Below are 19,184 nucleotides of genomic sequence, written 5' to 3' on the forward strand. Positions count from 1 at the left end.
TGCTGATGAAATATTATGAATTTATCAAGGTGAGTCCAGTAAAATCACAAGGGTCAAAAATCATGGAAGAATGATGATGAATAAATTGTATCAAAATGATAGATCATGAGAAAGACTCAACCGAATATATTTTTGTTTTATTGAGTCTTTTCACATTAACATACATTTAATTCAACTGTACAAATACTATTCATTTTATATGCCTGATTGAAGTGCTAAATATAAAATGAGAACATAGAATAAGGATATGATTACTGAGATGAAGGCCAAGGTACATGAGGAATATAGATAGTATGCACCTTAGGCAAAATTGAAAATGTATTTACTATATATAGAGATTCATAATAATTATATATGTATATATTTATTTGGTTTAGAAAATAGTACAGGAGATTCATTATCAAGAATTTATGCAAGATGGGGTTAATCAAGAAATGAGAGTAAAATAAAAATAATAATGGTAATAATTTTGAACACTGACAAAAGAACACTGATGACACAGATCTACTTTTTTCAGGTCTTCAAAATATGTTTCTTCTACATCATTAGGATGAACACACATTTCACATGTTACCTTTCAAAAGGCCTTTTGTTTTCAAGCTGGCACTGGAATCTCAGCCAACATCTTTCTTCTTCTCTGGCACATTTTTACATTCTTTAAGGATCACAAGCCTAAAAAACCATGACCTGATTGATCATCTGTCACTTGGCTTTTGTCTACATAGTGATGCTAGTCATGGCAGCAGAGTTATTGTCTCTAGACGTGTTTGAGTCACAGAATTTTCAGAATAATTTCAGATGTAAGGCTGTGTTCTACATATACAAGGTAATGAGGGGCCTCTCGATCTGCACCACCTCTCTCCTGGGCATGCTTCAGATCATCACCATCAGCCCCAGCACCTCCTGGTTGGTGAGATTTAAACATAAAATAACATATCCTGGGTTTACTCTTTTTTTGGTCCCTCAATTTGTCTTTCAACAGTGACATGATAATCTACATTGTAGGTTTTTCCAATGTGACCCAGCTAATTCTGGATGTCAGTAAATACTGCTCACTTTCCCCAATGAATGTCACCATCAGAAGGCTGTTTATTACTCTGTCGTTATCCAGAGATGTCTTCCTTGTAGGAATCATGCTGCTCTCAAGTGCCTACATGGTGATTCTCTTGTCCAGGCATCAGAGGCGCTCCAAGAACCTTCACAGCACTAGCTTTTTATTAAGAACCTCCCCAGAGAAAAGGGCCACCAAGACCATCTTGCTGCTGGTGAGTTTCTTCATCGTTCTGTACTCATTGGACTTAATTGTCTCATCCTCCACAATGTTGTTACGGGTATTCAGTCCTGTCATCTACAGTGTCCACAAGTTTATGGTCAATGCCTATGCCACTGTCAGTCCTATGGTGCTAATCAGATCTGATAAAAGAATCATCAGTTTTCTGCCAAAGGTTCATTGGAAGTGCCATCCATTTTTAACAAGAGTGATAAAATTTTCTAAAAATTATTTTGTCATCATCAAATTATTCAAAAACACAGAATTTGCTATCTGATTTAAGTAAAACATGTGGAATTACATTTTTGTAATATCTAATTTTTTTTTTTAGATGGAGTCTCGCTGTTTCGCCCAGGCTGGAATGCAGTAGTGCGATCGCAGCTCCTTGCAGCCCTCGCCTCCCGGGTTCAAGCAATTCTTCTGCTTCAACTTCTCAAGCAGCTGGGGCATGTGCCACCATGCTCAGCTGATTTTTGTGTGTGTGTGTTTTTAGTAAAGGCAGGGTTTCGCCATGTTTTCCAGGCTGGTCTTGAACTCCTGACCTCAAGTGATCAGCCCACTTCAGCCTCCCAAAGTGCTGGAATTGTAGGTGTGAGCCACTGTGCCCAGCCTACCTCAATATTTTTTTTCTTATTATACCTTAAGTTTTAGGGTACATGTGCACAATGTGCAGGTTTGTTACATATGTATACATGTGCCATGTTGCTGTGCTGCACCCATTAACTCATCATTTAGCATTAGGTATATCTCCTAATGCTGTCCCTCCCCCCTCCCCCCACCCCACAACAGTCCCCGGAGTGTGATGTTCCCCTTCCTGTGTCCACATGTTCTCCTTGTTCCATTCCCACCTATGAGTGAGAACATGCGGTGTTTGGTTTTTTGTCCTTGCGATAGTTTACTGAGAATGATGGTTTCCAGTTTCATCCATGTCCCCACAAAGGACATGAACTCATCATTTTTTACGGCTGCATAGTATTCCATGGTGTATATGTGCCACATTTTCTTAATCCAGTCTATTGTTGTTGGACATTTGGGTTGGTTCCAAGTCTTTGCTATTGTGAATAGTGCCGCAATGAACATACGTGTGCATGTGTCTTTATAGCAGCATGATTTATAGTCCTTTGGGTACATACCCAGTAATGGGATGGCTGGGTCAAATGGTATTTCTAGTTCTAGATCCCTGAGGAATCGCCACACTGACTTCCACAATGGTTGAACTAGTTTACAGTCCCACCAACAGTGTAAAAGTTTCCTATTTCTCCACATCCTCTCCAGCACCTGTTGTTTCCTGACTTTTTAATGATCGCCATTCTAACTGGTGTGAGATTGTATCTCATTGTGGTTTTGATTTGCATTTCTCTTGTGGCCAGTGATGATGAGCATTTTTTCATGTGTTTTTTGGCTGCATAAATGCCTTCTTTTGAGAAGTGTCTGTTCATGTTCTTCACCCACTTTTTGATGGGGTTTTTTTCTTGTAAATTTGTTTGAGTTCATTGTAGATTCTGGATATTAGCCCTTTGTCAGATGAGTAGGTTGCAAAAATTTTCTCCCAATTTGTAGGTTGCCTGTTCACTCTGATGGTAGTTTCTTTTGCTGTGCAGAAGCTCTTTAGTTTAATTAGATCCCATCTGTCAATTCTGGCTTTTGTTGCCATTGCTTTTAGTGTTTTACACATGAAGTCCTTGCCCATGCCTATGTCCTGAATGGTATTGCCTAGGTTTTCTTCTAGGGTTTTTATGGTTTTAGGTCTAACATGTAAGTCTTTAATCCATCTTGAATTAATTTTTATATAAGGTGTAAGGAAGGGATCCAGTTTCAGCTTTCTACATATGGCTAGCCAGTTTTCCCAGCACCATTTATTAAATAGGAAATCCTTTCCCCATTGCTTGTTTTTGTCAGGTTTGTCAAAGATCAGATAGTTGTAGATATGCAGCATTATTTCTGAGGGCTCTGTTCTGTTTCATTGATCTACGTCTCTGTTGTGGTACCAGTACCATGCTGTTTTGGTTACTGTAGCCTTGTAGTATAGTTTGAAGTCAGGTAGCATGATGCCTCCAGCTTTGTTCTTTTGGCTTAGGATTGACTTGGCGATGTGGGCTCTTTTTTGGTTCCATATGTAGCTTTTTCCAATTCTGTGAAGAAAGTCATTGGTAGCTTGATGGGGATGGCATTGAATCTATAAATTACCTTGGGCAGTATGGCCATTTTCATGATATTGATTCTTCCAACCCATGAGCATGGAATGTTCTTCCATTTGTTTGTATCCTCTTTTATTTCATTGAGCAGTGGTTTGTAGTTCTCCTTGAAGAGGTCCTTCACATCCCTTGTAAGTTGGATTCCTAGGTATTTTATTCTCTTTAAAGCAATTGTGAATGGGAGTTCACTCATGATTTGGCTCTCTGTTTGTCTGTGATTAAATAACAGGCTCTGAAATTGTGGCAATAATCAATAGCTTACCAACCAAAAAGAGTCCAGGACCTGATGGATTCACAGCCGAATTCTACCAGAGGTACAAGGAGGAGCTGGTACCATTCCTTCTGAAACTATTCCAATCAATAGAAAAAGAGGGAATCCTCCCTAACACATTTTATGAGGCCAGCATCATCCTGATACCAAAGCCTGGCAGAGACATAACCAAAAAAGAGAATTTCAGACCAATATCCTTGATGAACATTGATGCAAAAATCTTCAATAAAATACTGGCAAACCAAATCCAGCAGCACATCAAAAAGCTTATCCGCCATGATCAAGTGGGCTTCATCCCTGGGATGCAAGGCTGGTTCAACATACGCAAATCAATAAATGTAATCCAGTATATAAACAGAACCAAAGACAAAAACCACATGATTATCTCAATAGATGCAGAAAAGGCCTTTAACAAAATTCAACAACCCTTCATGCTAAAAACTCTCAATACATTAGGTATTGATGGGACGTATCTCAAAATAATAAGAGCTATCTATGACAAACCCACAGCCAATATCATACTGAATGGGCAAAAACTGGAAGCATTCCCTTTGAAAACTGGCACAAGACAGGGATGCCCTCTCTCACCACTCCTATTCAATATAGTGCAGGAAGTTCTGGCCAGGGCAATCAGGCAGGAGAAGGAAATAAAGGGTATTCAATTAGGAAAAGAGGAAGTCAAATTGTCCCTGTTTGCAGATGATACGGTTGTATATCTAGAAAACCCCATTGTCTCAGCCCCAAATCTCCTTAAGCTGATAAGCAACTTCAGCAAAGTCTCAGGATACAAAATCAATGTACAAAAATCACAAGCATTCTTGTACACCAATCACAGACAAACAGAGAGCCTACCTCAATATTTTTAAAATTTGCTGGTGCTATGAACTATATGGTGTCCTCAGTTGAGTGTCCCCCAGGACTGAATATTCCCAAAGCATGTCTCTCACTTCTTAATTTTAATTTTACCTTTACACAGGACAACATTTATTTTTCCTTTCTTCTCTTTTTACTTTTTTTTTTTTTTTTTGAGACGGAGTTTTGCTCTTGTTGCCCAGCCAGGAGTGCAAAGGTATGACTTCTGCTCACTGCAACCTCCACCTCCCGAGTTCAAGCAGTTCACCTGCCTCAGCCTCTCGAGTAGCTGGAATTACAGGCACCTGCCACCACACCCAGCTAATTTTTGTATTTTTAGTAGAGACAGGGTTTCACCATGTTGGCCAGGCTGCTCTCGAACTCCAAACCTCAGGTGATCTCCCCGCCTCAGCCTCCCAAAGTCTTGGGATTACAGGTGAGCCACCGCACCCAGTTCCCCCTCCCTTTTTTTTTTTTTTTAAATTCAAATACCATTTAAATGCTCCGTAAGAGTTCAGGAGATTCTTCCTACGACAAATCTTGTTTTCCACTAGGGGTTAGCCAGTATCAAGTCATCCTTCGTGGAATGCTCCCTCATGATCAAAGATAACTTTCAGGGACCTTGCCTAACTCCAAGCAGAAAGCCGTCAGATAACTAGTTAATTCATGATGCGACAAGGCACCAATCCATGTTTAGGCTTTTAGTTCTTTCACTACTGCCCCTGTGGTCTTCAGTCTCTACTCAGTTCCTCTAATGTTACCCCTCAAAGAAAAAAGTAATGTCTATTTCTGTCTCAGCTTTCTAAGAACATAAGCCGCAAGAATTTATTTACCATCAGCACTTAGCTGGTGGTATTTATTTACCATCAGCACTTAGCTGGTGGTAATGTGCACAGAAGTGTTTACACATTCCTAAGAGAAAAATTAGAGAGCTTTCTGGAGCCAAAGTCTGGAGATCTGTAAATCTTCCCCTGCTGTCTCTTTCCCCACAGGCAACAACAAGCAAGTCTTTCCTATCTTAAGAAAACAAAACCTGGGTGGTGGCTCATGCCTGTGATCCTAGCACTTTTGGAGGTTCAAGTGGGTGGATCACGAGATCAGATCGAGACCATCCTGGCTAACATGGCAAAATCGCAGCTCTACTAAAAATGAAAGAAAAGAAAAGAGAAAAGAAAAGAAGAGAAGAGAAAAGCAAGCAAGCAGGCAGGAAGGAGAGAGAGAGGGGGAGGGAAGGGGAGAGAGAGAGAGGACAGAGAGAGAGAGAAGAAAGGAAGGGAAAGAAAAAAGATAGAAAAAAGAAAGAAAAGAAAAAAAAGGAAAGAAAGAAAAAGAAAGAAGGGAGGGAAGGAAAGAAGGAAGGAAGGAAGGAAGGAAGGAAGGAAGGAAGGAAGGAAGGAAGGAAGGAAGGAAAGAAGGAAGGAAGGAAGGAAGGAAAAGAAAAGAAGAAAGAAAACCAAACCAAACCTTCCAGGGGTAGTTAGCTTCTACCCTACCGCACTGCACCATTTTACAACCAAAGTCCTCCAAATAATTGTCTGCAATCACTGTGTCTAAAATGCACTCTTCGATCTACTACAATTTAGGTTTTTGTTTCCACCATTACATTGAAACTATTCAAGATTCACCAACCCAAGGTAGTCCCCAATGGCAAATTCAATGGAATTCCAGAATCATATATATCATATATGTGTGTGTGTGTGTATATATATAATGTGTATGTATATATATATGTGTGTGTATACATACGTGTATATATATACATATATATATATACATATATATTGGAGACAGGGTTTGTTGCCCAGGCTACAGGTCAGTGGCAGGATCACAACTGACTGCACCATCGAATTCTTGGGTTCCAGCCTCCTCCTGCCTCAGCCTCCAAAGTAGCTGGGAATGCAGGCATGCACCATCATGCCTGGATAATTTTTAAATTTTTTTATAGAGACAAGGTCTCATTATGTTGCCCATGCTGGTCTCAAACTCCTGAGCTCCAGGGATCCTCCTGGCTCAGCCTCCCAAAGTGTTGGGAGCCCCCCCACCTGATTAGAATATCTTTTGATACTATTACTCACTTCTTTAGGATACTCGCTTCAATTCTCCACTCTTTATTTCACTTACCTTTGCTGGTTCCCATGCCCACCTATAAATGATGGTGTTCCCTTTTGTGCTCTGTCCAATCTCTCCACTTGTCCACATGCTTGGCATCAACCTACACTTATCTGCTGATAACTCCCCTATCAAGACAAGATCTTTCTCCTGAATTCCAAACTCAGTCAACCACCAACTGGATATCTTCACCAGACAAAAGTCAACCACATCTTGGCCAGGCACGGTGGCTCATGCCAGTAATCCCAGCACTTTGGGAGGCCGAGGTGAACGAATCACCTGAGGTCAGGAGTTTGAGACCAGCCTGGCCAACATGGTGAAACCCCATCACAAAAATGAGCTGGACGTGGTGGCAGGTGCCTATATTCCCAGCTACTCAGGAGGGTGAGGCAGGAGAATATCTTGAACATGGGAGGCGGAAGTTGCAGTGAGCCAAGGCAGCACCACGGCCCTCCAGCCTAGGCAACAGAGCGACACTCAGTGTCAAAAAAAACAACAAAACTCAACCATATCTAAAAGTTATGAGTAACCTCTTCCCCATAGCTGCTTTAATCCCAAAACCCACTTAATAATAACCCAAGACTCCTCTCAAAATATCCCTGTGTTCAAGACCCAAATTCAGCCACCAAGTTCAGCAGAGTCGATCTACTTAGCACCTCTTCCATCCAGCCCATGTCCTCTACTCATACTCCTTCTGCCTCAGTGTCTTCATGCAACAAATACTTATAGAGTACCTAAAACGTGCTCTAGGAATGGTTAAGAAAATAAAAAAGATACCAGATTTATGGAGATTACACTCTAATGGTTGTTCTGACTAACATTTTCAGAACTAATCTTGTATCAGCTCACACCCTTACAGAATTAGTATCAGAATTGAGGGTGGCTTCCTGAGGTCAGGAGTTCAAGACCAGCCTGGATGGTGAAACCTCGTCTCTACTAAAAATACAAAAATTAGCCAGGCATGGTGGCACACGCCTGTAATCCCAGCTACTTGGGAGGCTGAGGCAGGAGAATCACTTGAACCTGGGAGGTAGAGGTTGCAGTGAGCCGAGATCGCACCACTGCACTCCAGCCTGGGTGACAGAGCAAGATTCCGTCTAAAAAAAAAAAAAAGAATTGAGGGTGGCTTTAAGTATGTAGCACTTCAAATCTTTCATATTGTTCTAAGTAAGCACTGTCCAACAGAATCAGATGGAATTAATATTAATAATATACTTTTGGCCAGGCACGGTGGTTCATGCCTATAATCCTAGCACTTTGGGAGGCCAAGGCGGGGGATCACGAGGTCAGGAGATCGAGACCATCCTGGCCAACATGGTGAAACCCAGTCCCTACTAAAATATAAAAAATTAGCCGGGCATGGTGGCGGGCACCTGTAGTCCCAGCTACATGGGAGGCTGAGGCAGAAGAATCATATGAACCTGGAAGGCAGAGATTGCAGTGAGCTGAGATCATGCCACTGCACTGCAGCCTGGTTACACAGCGAGACTCTATCTCAAAAAAAAAAAAGAAAAATAATAATAATAATAATAAAATTTGATTTAAGGCAATATCAAAAATATTATCTCAACATTTCAAAAATATTTACAAACTACTTGATTTTTTAAAAATATATCTATGAAATACAAAGCATAAGTTACAATTAATACATCTCAATTTAGATGCTTTTTTTTTTTTTTTTTTTTTTTGGCGGGGGTGATGGAGTTTTGCTCTTGTTGCCCAGGCTGGAGTACAATGGCACAATCTCAGCTCACCACAACCTCTGCCTCCCAGGTTCAACTTCCTGAGTAGCTGGGATTACAGGCATGCACCACCACGCCCAGCTAATTTTTTTTTTTTTTTTTTTTTTTTTAGTAGAGACAGGGTTTCTCCATGTTGGTCAGGCTGGTCTCAAACTCCCGTCCTCAGGTGATCCAACCACCTCAGCCTCCCAAAGTGCTGGGATTACAGGCATGAGCCACCATGCCTGGCCAGATGCCAAATTTTTATTTATTTAATTTTTGGGTTTTTTTTTTAAGACAAGGTCTTTCTCTGTCACCCAGACTGGAGTGCAGTGGTGCTCTCTCAGCTCATTGCAAACTCTGTCTCCCAGGTTCAAGCGATTCTCCTGCTTAAGCCTCCCAGGGAAAAATATTTTGTATTGCTTCAGTTTTCAAATGTAAATTAATTGAAATGAAATCACAAAGTCCGTTTCTTAGTTGCCCTACCCAAATTTCAAATATTAGACAGTGCAATTTTAAGGGGCTCCTTCTAATATGAAACTCTCATTCCTTCAGGCTGCATTCTGCACCTGGCTAAACATCAACATTACCTAGGGGGCTTTTAGAAAACCACAGCCTCTACATGATTTCCTTAGGTCTGGAGACTTGCCAAATGCTATTTCAAGCAGCCTTGCTTCAAGTCCTAGAATGCTCTTGTCATTCCACCCTTCCCACATCCACTAGCCCCAAATCACCCATTCATCTCTCAAGAACTGAACAAAGGTGACAATAAACTACACATTTCTTAACCTGTAGGGAGACCCCCTGAAATTATTGCTACTGAATAAAAGATGAAATGCTCCTGATTATTGTAAATACAAAATTGCATGCAGGATTGTGTAAAGACAATGCCAGGCTGGACTGCCAGAACAAGCCAACAGCACATGATGTGCTTCCCCCTGCAGAAAGCCTATGAATGGACGTGCAGTCAGGGAGGTTTCACATCACCAAGATTCCTATCCCAGAAAAGCAGATGTTCATGGCTCTGGGAATGGAATACGACCCTCGTGGAGAGCCTATAAACGGATGCATGGGGGGGGGGTGCCTGTCCACATGGATAAGATAGGGCTATAAACACCCTCATCTTGCCACGGCTCTTCTAGGCCTCTTTAGGGTTAAGGCATACTCCCTTCCGAGAATTTCTGGTCTAACCAGATGTCTAGCTTCACCTCCTGTTTCCATGGATTGTTTGTAACCAGCTTTTGTTGCAATTGTTACTGCTGATTAATATCTTGCTAATCATAGGTTATGGAAAGATTGTGTTTCTGTTTTAAGGCTCTGTTAGAAATTACTGACACACACACTACATTGTAAATTCTTATGTCTCTATACCGTACCTCTACATACAAATGTACTGTACTTCTACATACAAATGTTATGTTAAAGAATTACTTCATCCCCATGTGACCATCTCACCTCATAATCAAATGACCCTAAATCCTCACTAACCTACCCCCACCCTCACTAAACTTAATAATAAATGCTGGCATATCCAGTGCATTGTTGGCACCACAGGACCAGAAGGCGGTGACCCCCTTGGACCCAGCTTTCACTATCTTGTGTGTGTCTATTATTTCTCAATCTGCCAATCCACCTGGGAACAAAGAGAGAGGCCTGTTGCATTGCGGGCAGCTGGCCAGATCCCGCAATAATTTTGTTCCTTTTGCTCTTCAATCAAATGACCTCTCTGCTCTAGCCAGCTACAAAATGCCATGTTATCTCTTTCAAATGCAAATATCACCTTGTCATTCTCTGCTTAAAGTACTTAAAAGGCTCCCCATGGTTGCAGAATAAAGCCATATCTATTTGGCATAATATGGGCTGGTTTACCTTCCCAGCTTCACTTTAACCATTCCCTATCCATCCACCTATCTATCCATCCATCCATCCACACACCCATCCAACCAGTCATCCATCCAACCATCCATGCATCCATGCATCCATCCATCCATCCATCCCTCCACCCATCCATCTATCCATCTATCCTTCCCCTCCCCTCCCTGCCCATCCATCCATCCCATCCCATCCATCCATCCAACCATCCAGGCAGCCATCCATTCACCCATCCATCCATTCACCCATCCACCCATCTATTCATCCATCCATCCATCCATCCATCCATCCATCCATCCATCCACCCACCCACCTAACCATCCATCCATCCATTTATTCATCCATCCATCAATCCATCCATCTATCCACGCAATCATCCAGGCAGTTATTTCATGAATCTGTCAATCAGTTACGTCTACATGCCTTCTCCTGAATTCTCAACAATTCCCCATAATATCCATAATATATATTTTGCTATACCTCACAACTGTAGATGGGAAAACTGAGTCTGAGAAGTCTCATGTGTGGTGAAGAGCAATGACTTCCTATACTGTATTAATTCCCTCTTTCTTCCTTCTTAATAAAATCCTGATCATGTTAAAATGTCTGCCCCTCATCCACACAGCCCTCATTCCCAGCTTTAGGTATACATGGACAGCAACAAATCTAAACCAAGCATAGACAAACATTTTCTGTAAAGCAACAGACAGTAAATATTTTAATTTGTGAGCCATATGGTCTCTGTTTGCTATGGTTTTAATGTGTATCCTAAAAAGTATGTGTTGGAAAGTTAATCCCCAATGCAACAGTGATGGGAGGTAAGGCCTAATGGGAGGTGTTTAAGTTTTGAAGGCTCTACCCTCATGAATGGATTAATGCTGATTATGAAAGGGCTTGAGGCTCTGAATTGGACCTCTTGCTCTCTCTCACACTTTTTGCCCCTTTGCCATGGGAAGATGCAGCAAGAAGAGCCTCCTTGCCAGATGCCAGCCCCTTGATCTTGGACTTCCCAGTCTCTGGAATTCTGAGCCAATAAATTTCCAGGTGCAGTAACTCATGCCTATAATCCCAGTGACTCAGGAAGTTGAGGCAGGAGAATAATTTGAGGCCAGGATTTTCCAGACCAGTCTGGGCAACAGACGGAGACCCTACCTCTAAATAAAATTTAAAAATTAGCTTGGTGTGGTGATGCATGCCTGTAGTTCCAGCTACTAGGAAGGCCAAGGTGGGAGGTTGCCTTGCACCTAGGAGTTAAAGGCTGCAATGAGCTGTGATCACACCACTGCACTTCGGCCTGGGTGACAAAGCAAGAGTCCATCTCTAAATAAAAGAAAAAATATATACATTCATTACAAATTACTCAGTATCAGCACAAAAACGGACTAAGACGCTCTTTCCCATCTCGCAAGATGGCAGGTGAAAAAGTTGAGAAGCCAGACACTAAAGAGAAGAAATCCGAAGCCAAGAAGGCTGATGCTGGTGGCAAGGTGCAAAAAGGTAATCTTAAAGCTAAAAAGCCCAAGAAGGGAAGCTCTATTGCAGCCACAACCCTGTCCTTGTCAGAGGAATTGGCAGGTATTCCCGATCTGCCATGTATTCTAGAAAGGCCATGTACAAGAGGAAGTACTCAGCCGCTAAATCAAAGGTTGAAAAGAAAAAGGAGAAGGTTCTTGCAACTGTTACAAAACCAGTTGGTGGTGACAAGAACGGTGGTACCCGGGTGGTTAAACTTCGCAAAATGCCTAGATGCTATCCTACTGAAGATGTACCTCAAAAGCTGTTGAGCCACAGCAAAAAAACCCTTCAGTCAGCATGTGAGAAAACTGCGAGCCAGCATTACCCCTGGGGCCATTCTGATCATCCTCACTGGATGCCACAGGGGCAAGAGGGTAGTCTTCCTGAAGCAGCTGGCTAGTGGCTTGTTACTTGTGACTGGACCTCTGGTCCTCAATTGAGTTCCTCTATGAGGAACACACCAGAAATTTGTCATTGCCACCTCAACCAAAATCAATATCAGCAATGTAAAAATCCCAAAACATCTTACTGATGCTTACTTCAAGAAGCAGCAGCTGCGGCAGCCCAGACACCAGGAAGGTGAGATCTTTGACACAGAAAAAGAGAAATATGAGATTACAGAGCAGCACAAGATTGATCAGAAAGCTGTGGACTCACAAATTTTACCAAAAGTCAAAGCTATTTCTCAGCTCCAGGGCTACCTGTGATCTGTGTTTGCCCTGACAAATGGAATTTATCCTCACAAATTGGTGTTCTAAATGTCTTAAGAACCTAATTAAATAGCTAACTACAAAAAAAAAGGGACTAAGACACTGTTGCAACTATTCAACTCTGCCATTGTATCAAGAAAGCAGCCACAGAGGATACACAAGCCAATGGGTGTGATTGTGTTCCAATAAAATGTATATATGAGCCCTGAAAATTAATTTGATATAATTTCACGTCATAAAATATTATTCTCCTTTCAATTTTTTTCCAACCATTTAAAACGTAAAAACCATTTTTTGCTCACTGGCCATAAAAAAACAGATGGCAAGTTGGATGTTCTCCCACAGGCTATACTTTTCCAATTTCTGATCTAAGCTACTTAGTTGCATGGTGTCCTCCTGGCAAGGTCAGGGGAGACATACGACCTAAGGGGACCCAGTCACACTCAGGGGAGAATCTACAGTGTCCACAGTAGGTTAGAGAATAATCCCCCTTCTATTCCCAAGTCAGCAGGCCACTGGCTTTCATTGTCATCTTGACTATATAGTCAAGACTATATATGGATTATATAGACTATATAATGAAGATGACAATGAAAGCCAGTGGCCTACTGATGTGGGAATAGAAGGGATTACTCTACTCTCAAGATGACTATGGAAGCCACTACTCTCCAGACAACTATGAAAGGGATTACTCTCAAGTTGACTATGGAATCCATTGACCTATTGATTAAGGAAGTCATTGACCCAGGCACTACTGTCATTTTTCTTGTAACTGAAAGTGATCTCAGAGTCTCCTGGCTGGTGGCCTCAGGAGATGGAACCTCATGGGCCTCCCCTGAGACACAGTGAGGACAAATGAGGGCCCAATATCTTAAGTAGAGTATTAATCAAGGTCTCCCGAGAAACAGAACCAATAGGAGGTTCTACTTCATTCTGTTTCCTTCCTATTTCATTCATACACACACATGTTGGGGGTGGAAGAAAGAAAGAAAGACTTTAAGAAATTGGCTCATGCAATTACAGAGGCCAGTTCAAAATCTGCAGAGTAACTTGGTAGGATGGAGACCCAGGGAAGAGTTGATGTTGTAGTGTGAGTCCAAAAGCAGTGTACAGGCAGAATTCCCTTTTTCCTCAGGGCAAGTCAATCTTTACCTGAAGTTAAGGCCGCCAAAGTAGGAGGATCACTAAAGACCAAGAGCTCCAGACCAGCTTGGGAACATAGTGAGGCTTCATCTCTACAAAAATTAAAAAATTAGGCGTGGTGGCATGTACCTGTAGTCCCAGCTACTCAGGAGGCAAAGGTGGGAGGATTGCTTGAACCCAGGACTTTAAGGCTGCAGTGAGCTATGACTGCACCACTGCTCTCCAGCTTGGATGATAGAGTGAGACCCTGCTTCAATATCCTTCAACTGATTGGAAAAGGCCCACCCACATTATTGAGATTAATCTGTTTTGTTCAACGTCTACTAATTAAAATGTCAATCTCATGTTTAAAAAACAAACAAAAGCCTTCACAGCAACACCCAGTTGACTGGAGTCAACTCTATCTGGTACTTGAGTACCCTGGCCTAGCCAATTATATATCAGAGGTGATACATAATACTGATAGAATTATTATAAATAATAATTAACAGAACTAACAGAATTAAGCATCCACAGGATATCTGAGATCAGGATTGATGGGAAGAATGGAAGCAGGTGCTTCCCAGCCACTAATACCACAAAACCTGAGGAACCCCATGGAAAGTCCTGCCTGACTTCAGTCCACAATCGGGTTTCTTTTCTTTTCTTTCTTTTTAAGACACAGTCTGGCTCTGTCACCAAGGCTGGAGTGCAGTGGTGCGATCTTGGCTCACTGCAACCATCCACCTCCTGGGTTCAAGCGATTATCGTGCCTCAGCCTCCCAAGGAGCTGGGACTACAGGCATGAGCCACTCGCCCAGCTAATTTTTGTATTTTTTTTGCCATGTTGGCAGGGCTGGTCTCGAATTCCTGGCCTTGTTGCCATGTTGGCAGGGCTGGTCTCGAACTCCTGGCCTCAAGTGATTTGCCTGCACTGGCCTCCCAAGGTGCTGGGATTACAGGCATGAGCCACCTCACCCTGCCCACAACTGAGGTTCTTAACTTCCCTCCCTAAGCTGAATTTGGTGCAGAATAAGGTTAGCACTCAGATTTTGCAATACATCTCTGGAGAGTTTATTTTAAGAAGATCAAGTGGGGTACTCCTGGGTTTCAGGATTGGTTAGTCACTCTCTCTGCAAGAACAAAGGGTGATCTGACAACCAATCTCCCTCCTGATGCATGGAGTTTGACCCCCAGAAGAAAGGGCTTGAGATTCATGCTAGAAATGATGCAAATATTAACAGAGGAGTAAATTAATATAATTCTGATGTGCTGTACAATGTTCAGTATTGATTTTTGATTCAACAAGACTAATTAAAATGCTCTATTCCAATCAGTTGCCAAACATACCTGCTCGATAATGTGTCTAAATTCATTATTTTAACAATATTTCATTTTTCAGTTTTATTTTATCCACATATTAACTTCATTTTACTTATGCAAATAAGAGCTTGATGGTGATACTACCAATAACTCATTATCATCCTTTGCTAAGCCAGGAAGGAATTTGTTACTCTGCAGAATATCAGTGCTTTTAACAGGAGAGTACGTAAAAGCTACACTGTCTTGAAATAATTTGCACTCACAAATTAAGTGACAAGCATAACTCTAATAGATTAACTGTATGCAGTAAAACATTTACCTTTAGAAGTGCTTCTCTGTCCTCTTCGAGGCTGAGTCTGAGGCTAACTAGGCTTAGCAAACCCTAGTGACAAAAGGAAATAGTTTTTGGAATGTTTTCTTCGGTCCATCACTGACATTTCCTGTTCATCTGGTGGAAAAGTTAAAATAATTTACAGTGGCTCACACCTGTAATCCCAGCACTTTGGGAGGCCAAGGTGGGTGGATCACGAGGTCAGGAGCTCGAGACCATCCTGGCTAACACGGTGAAACCCCGTCTCTACTAAAAACACAAAATAATTAGCCGGGCATGGTGGCATGCACCTGTAGTCCCAGGCCTTCTGGTGCTTTGGGATTATTTATTGAAAAGATAGTTGTTCCCCACATGCAATGGGATTTGCAAAAATATTCTCAGGTAGAGAGGGATGGGTTGGAAGAGACAATATTTGGGTCATGTATTCTATATGGCGAGACAGACCAACTAAAATAATAATCTCATCTCCCTGAGATTTTCAAAAAGTCTCAGGGAGATGAAGTTCACTCCACTGAAAAGAGTGTCTCTAGGCAGCAGGTCTGCCTGTGAGTCATGGGTGGGTCTACGATAAGGTTGTAGAGCCTCTCATTCAAGACTGGGGTTGCAGGGGGTGTCTGGAAATTTTGGGGGTAGCTTCAGGCTGAAGTGGAAAGGTTAACAGCAGAGTTCCTACACAGCAGAAAGCTACTGTGAAAACTTCCCAGAGTCTGCTGCGGGGCTGCCACTGCCTTTCTAGGAGAAACACTGCATTACCCTCTTGAAGCTTGGCCTAAAGGGCCCTTGTCACTCAGATGCCCTCATTATGAACTCCCTCTGGGTAGCACTCTATCGGGCAAAATTCACTCCCTATATTTCACATAGGTTCTTTTCTATTTTCCCTAAGTGTCAATCGGTCTGAGAAATAAAAGGGCAGAGTACAAAAGAGAGTAATTTTAAAGCTGGGTGTCCAGGGAAGACATCACATGTCGGCAGGTTCCATGATGCCCCCTGAGCCGTAAAACCAGCAAGTTTTATTAGTGATTTTCAAAAGGGGAGGGAGTGTACGAATAGGGTGTGGGTCACAAAGATCACATGCTTCACAAGGTAATAAGATGTCACAAGGTAAATGGAGGCAGGGTGAGATCACAGGACCACAGGACTGGGGCGAAATTAAAATTGCTAATAAAGTTTTGGGCACACACTGTCATTGATAACTTCTTATCAGGAGACAGGGTTTGAGAGCAGACAACTGATCTGACCAAAATTTATTAGGTGGGAATTTCCTCATCCTAATAAGCCTGGGAGTGCTACGGGAGACCGGGGCTTATTTCATCCCACAGCTATGACCGTAAAAGACAGCTGCCCCCAAAGTGACCATTTCAGAGGCCGACCCTCAGGGATGCATTCTCTTTCTCAGGGATGTTCCCTGCTGAGAAAAGAATTCAGCAATATTTCTCCTATTTGCTTTTGAAAGAAGAGAAATATGGCTCTGTTCCCCCCGGCTCACTGGCAGTGAGAGTTTAAGGTTATGTCCCTTGTTCCCAGTGAGAGTTTAAGGTTATGTCCTTTGTTCCCTGAACACTGCTGTTATCCTGTTCTTTTTTTAAGGTGTCCAGATTTCATACTGTTCAAACACACATGCTCTACAAACAATTTGTGCAGTTAACACAATCATCACAGGGTCCTGAGGTGACACACATCCTCCTCAGCTTATGAAGATGATGGGATTAAGAGATTAAAGACAGGCATAGGATATCGCAAGGGTATTGATTGGGGAAGTGATAAGTGTCCATGAAATCTTCACAATTTATGTTCAGAGATTACAGTAAAGACAGGCATAAGAAATTATAAAAGTATTAATTTGGGGAACTAATAAACATCCATGAAATCTTCACAATTTATGTTCTTCTGCCATGGCTTTAGCCGGTCCCTCCATTCAGGGTCCCTGACTTCCCGCAACACTCAAGGAGAGACAGATGTCCACCCTGCAGACTCAGGACCTACTTAGGGGAACTTGATTGCAAATGACAGAAACTCACTGTGAACTAGTGTAGGCAAAGGAAGAAATTCATTGGTCCATGGGGTCCAAGGAACAGTTGTATAAATGGTAACAGCCCTGCAAGATTCATCTTACCCACTGTCCAGAAATCCTAACACACTGAAAACAGCAAAGAAAGAGTTTAATTTCTGCAAGGCAGCTGAGCAGAGTGATGGGAGATGTTTCTCAAATCTGCCTCCCTGAAAGCTCAGCGGCTAGGATTTTTAAGGATAATTTGGTAAGCAAGGGGCCAGGGAATGGAAACTGCTGATTGGCTGGGGATGAAATCATAGGAGTCCAATCAAACTGTCTTCACACACTCATCAATTTCTGGGTGGCCGTTTCTGGTGGGAGTCAGTTCCTGGGTGTGAATCGCAGGTCCCGGTGAAGTCAGTCAGTCTCCAGAAAGCAAAAGTCTGAAAAACATCTCAAAGACTAATCTAAGGGCCAAGCGCAGTGGCTCACACCTGCAATCCCAGCATTTTTGGAGGCCAAGGCAGTGGATCACTTGAGGCCAGGACTTCGAGACCAGCCTGGCCAATATGGCAAAACCCCACTCTATTAAAAATACAAAAATTAGCAGGGCATGATGGCATGTGCCTATAGTCCCAGCTACTTGGGAGGCTGAGGCAGAAGAATGATTTCAGCCCAGGAGGTGGAGGTTGCATAAGCCAAGATGGTGCCACTGCACTCCAGCCTGCCCAACAGAACAAGATTCTGTCTCAAAAAAAAAAAACACCAAAAAACTAATCTTAGGATTTGACAGTAGTGATGTTATCTATGGGAGCAATTGGGGAAGTTACAAGTCTTGTGTCTCTGATTAAAAAGACTTGAGCAATACAGGGCTTATAGAAAATCAAACTAAATAACAATGGTTGATTAACGTTAACTATACCTACATTTTAGCAGAATTCCAGCCCCTTCCATTATCCTAACCTTGCAGCCTTTCATTAGTCTTACAAAGGTGGTTTCAGTCCCCCAGCAAGGAGGGGGTTAGTTTCGGGAAGGGACTGTTATCACCTCTGTTTTAAAGCTAACAAAGACAGTCAGATTTCTCTCACTGTCATAATTATTGCAAAGGCAGTTTCAGAAACAGCCTTGAAATAGGCAGGATGGAAATGGACCTCCAAATCCTCCAGAACCAGAGACTGGGCTTCCCCTCTCTTGTCCTTGCTTTTCTCTGCATTTTTACTTCCCCCAGGCTCCCAGCTGCCTGGATTTCCACACATGGTTAAAATATAGATGCCAACAGCTCCCCAAACATCAAAGTTTTAGTTACTATTAAGGAACTACGGTCAAGTGGTACCATAGTTCCAATGTGGTGGTAAAGGCATCATGCATTCAAGTATTTCAAGGAAGGAAATTATAAACTTGTTTGGGTGAAGTGCTCAGCCCCAGATGAATAAGCTGTAGCATGAGAGAGGGGAGAGGGATGAATAATGTCATAAATGAACATGGCAGCTCCATTAGGGATGGGAGAGGGTAGTTATTGCCCAAGAGGAAATTCTGATAGAGCTCCACTGCAATGCCCAGTCTCTGCTTCCCCTGCACGGTTGTCATCCTCCAACCCTTAGATAGGGCCAAGCACTTGCTGCCTTGGTGTATTAGTCTGTTCTCACGCCGCTAATAAAGACATACCTGAAACTGGGTAATTTATAAAGGAAAGAGGTTTAAAGGGCTCACACATCCACATGGCTGAGGAGACCTCACGATCATGGCAGAAGACAAAGGAGAAGCAAAGGCACATCTTACATGGCAGGAGGCAAGAAAACATGTGGAGAGGAACTCCCGTTTATAAAACCATCAGATCTCATGAGAATTACTCATTATCATGAGAACAGTATGGAAAAAGCTGTCCCCATGATTCAATTACTTC

At 42.3% G+C, this 19,184-nt stretch overlaps 2 pseudogenes; both read left to right on the top strand.

The window, feature by feature from the left end:
* The first annotated feature begins 575 nt into the window (after positions 1 to 575).
* LOC101176196 lies at positions 576 to 1,547 on the top strand (annotated as a pseudogene).
* A 10,152-nt stretch (positions 1,548 to 11,699) lies between these two features.
* On the top strand, positions 11,700 to 12,563 carry LOC100601358 (annotated as a pseudogene).
* Positions 12,564 to 19,184: the final 6,621 nt, after the last annotated feature.

The sequence above is a fragment of the Nomascus leucogenys genome, chromosome 17 (genome assembly GCF_006542625.1).
Source record: "Nomascus leucogenys isolate Asia chromosome 17, Asia_NLE_v1, whole genome shotgun sequence".
Classification (NCBI taxonomy): domain Eukaryota; kingdom Metazoa; phylum Chordata; class Mammalia; order Primates; family Hylobatidae; genus Nomascus; species Nomascus leucogenys.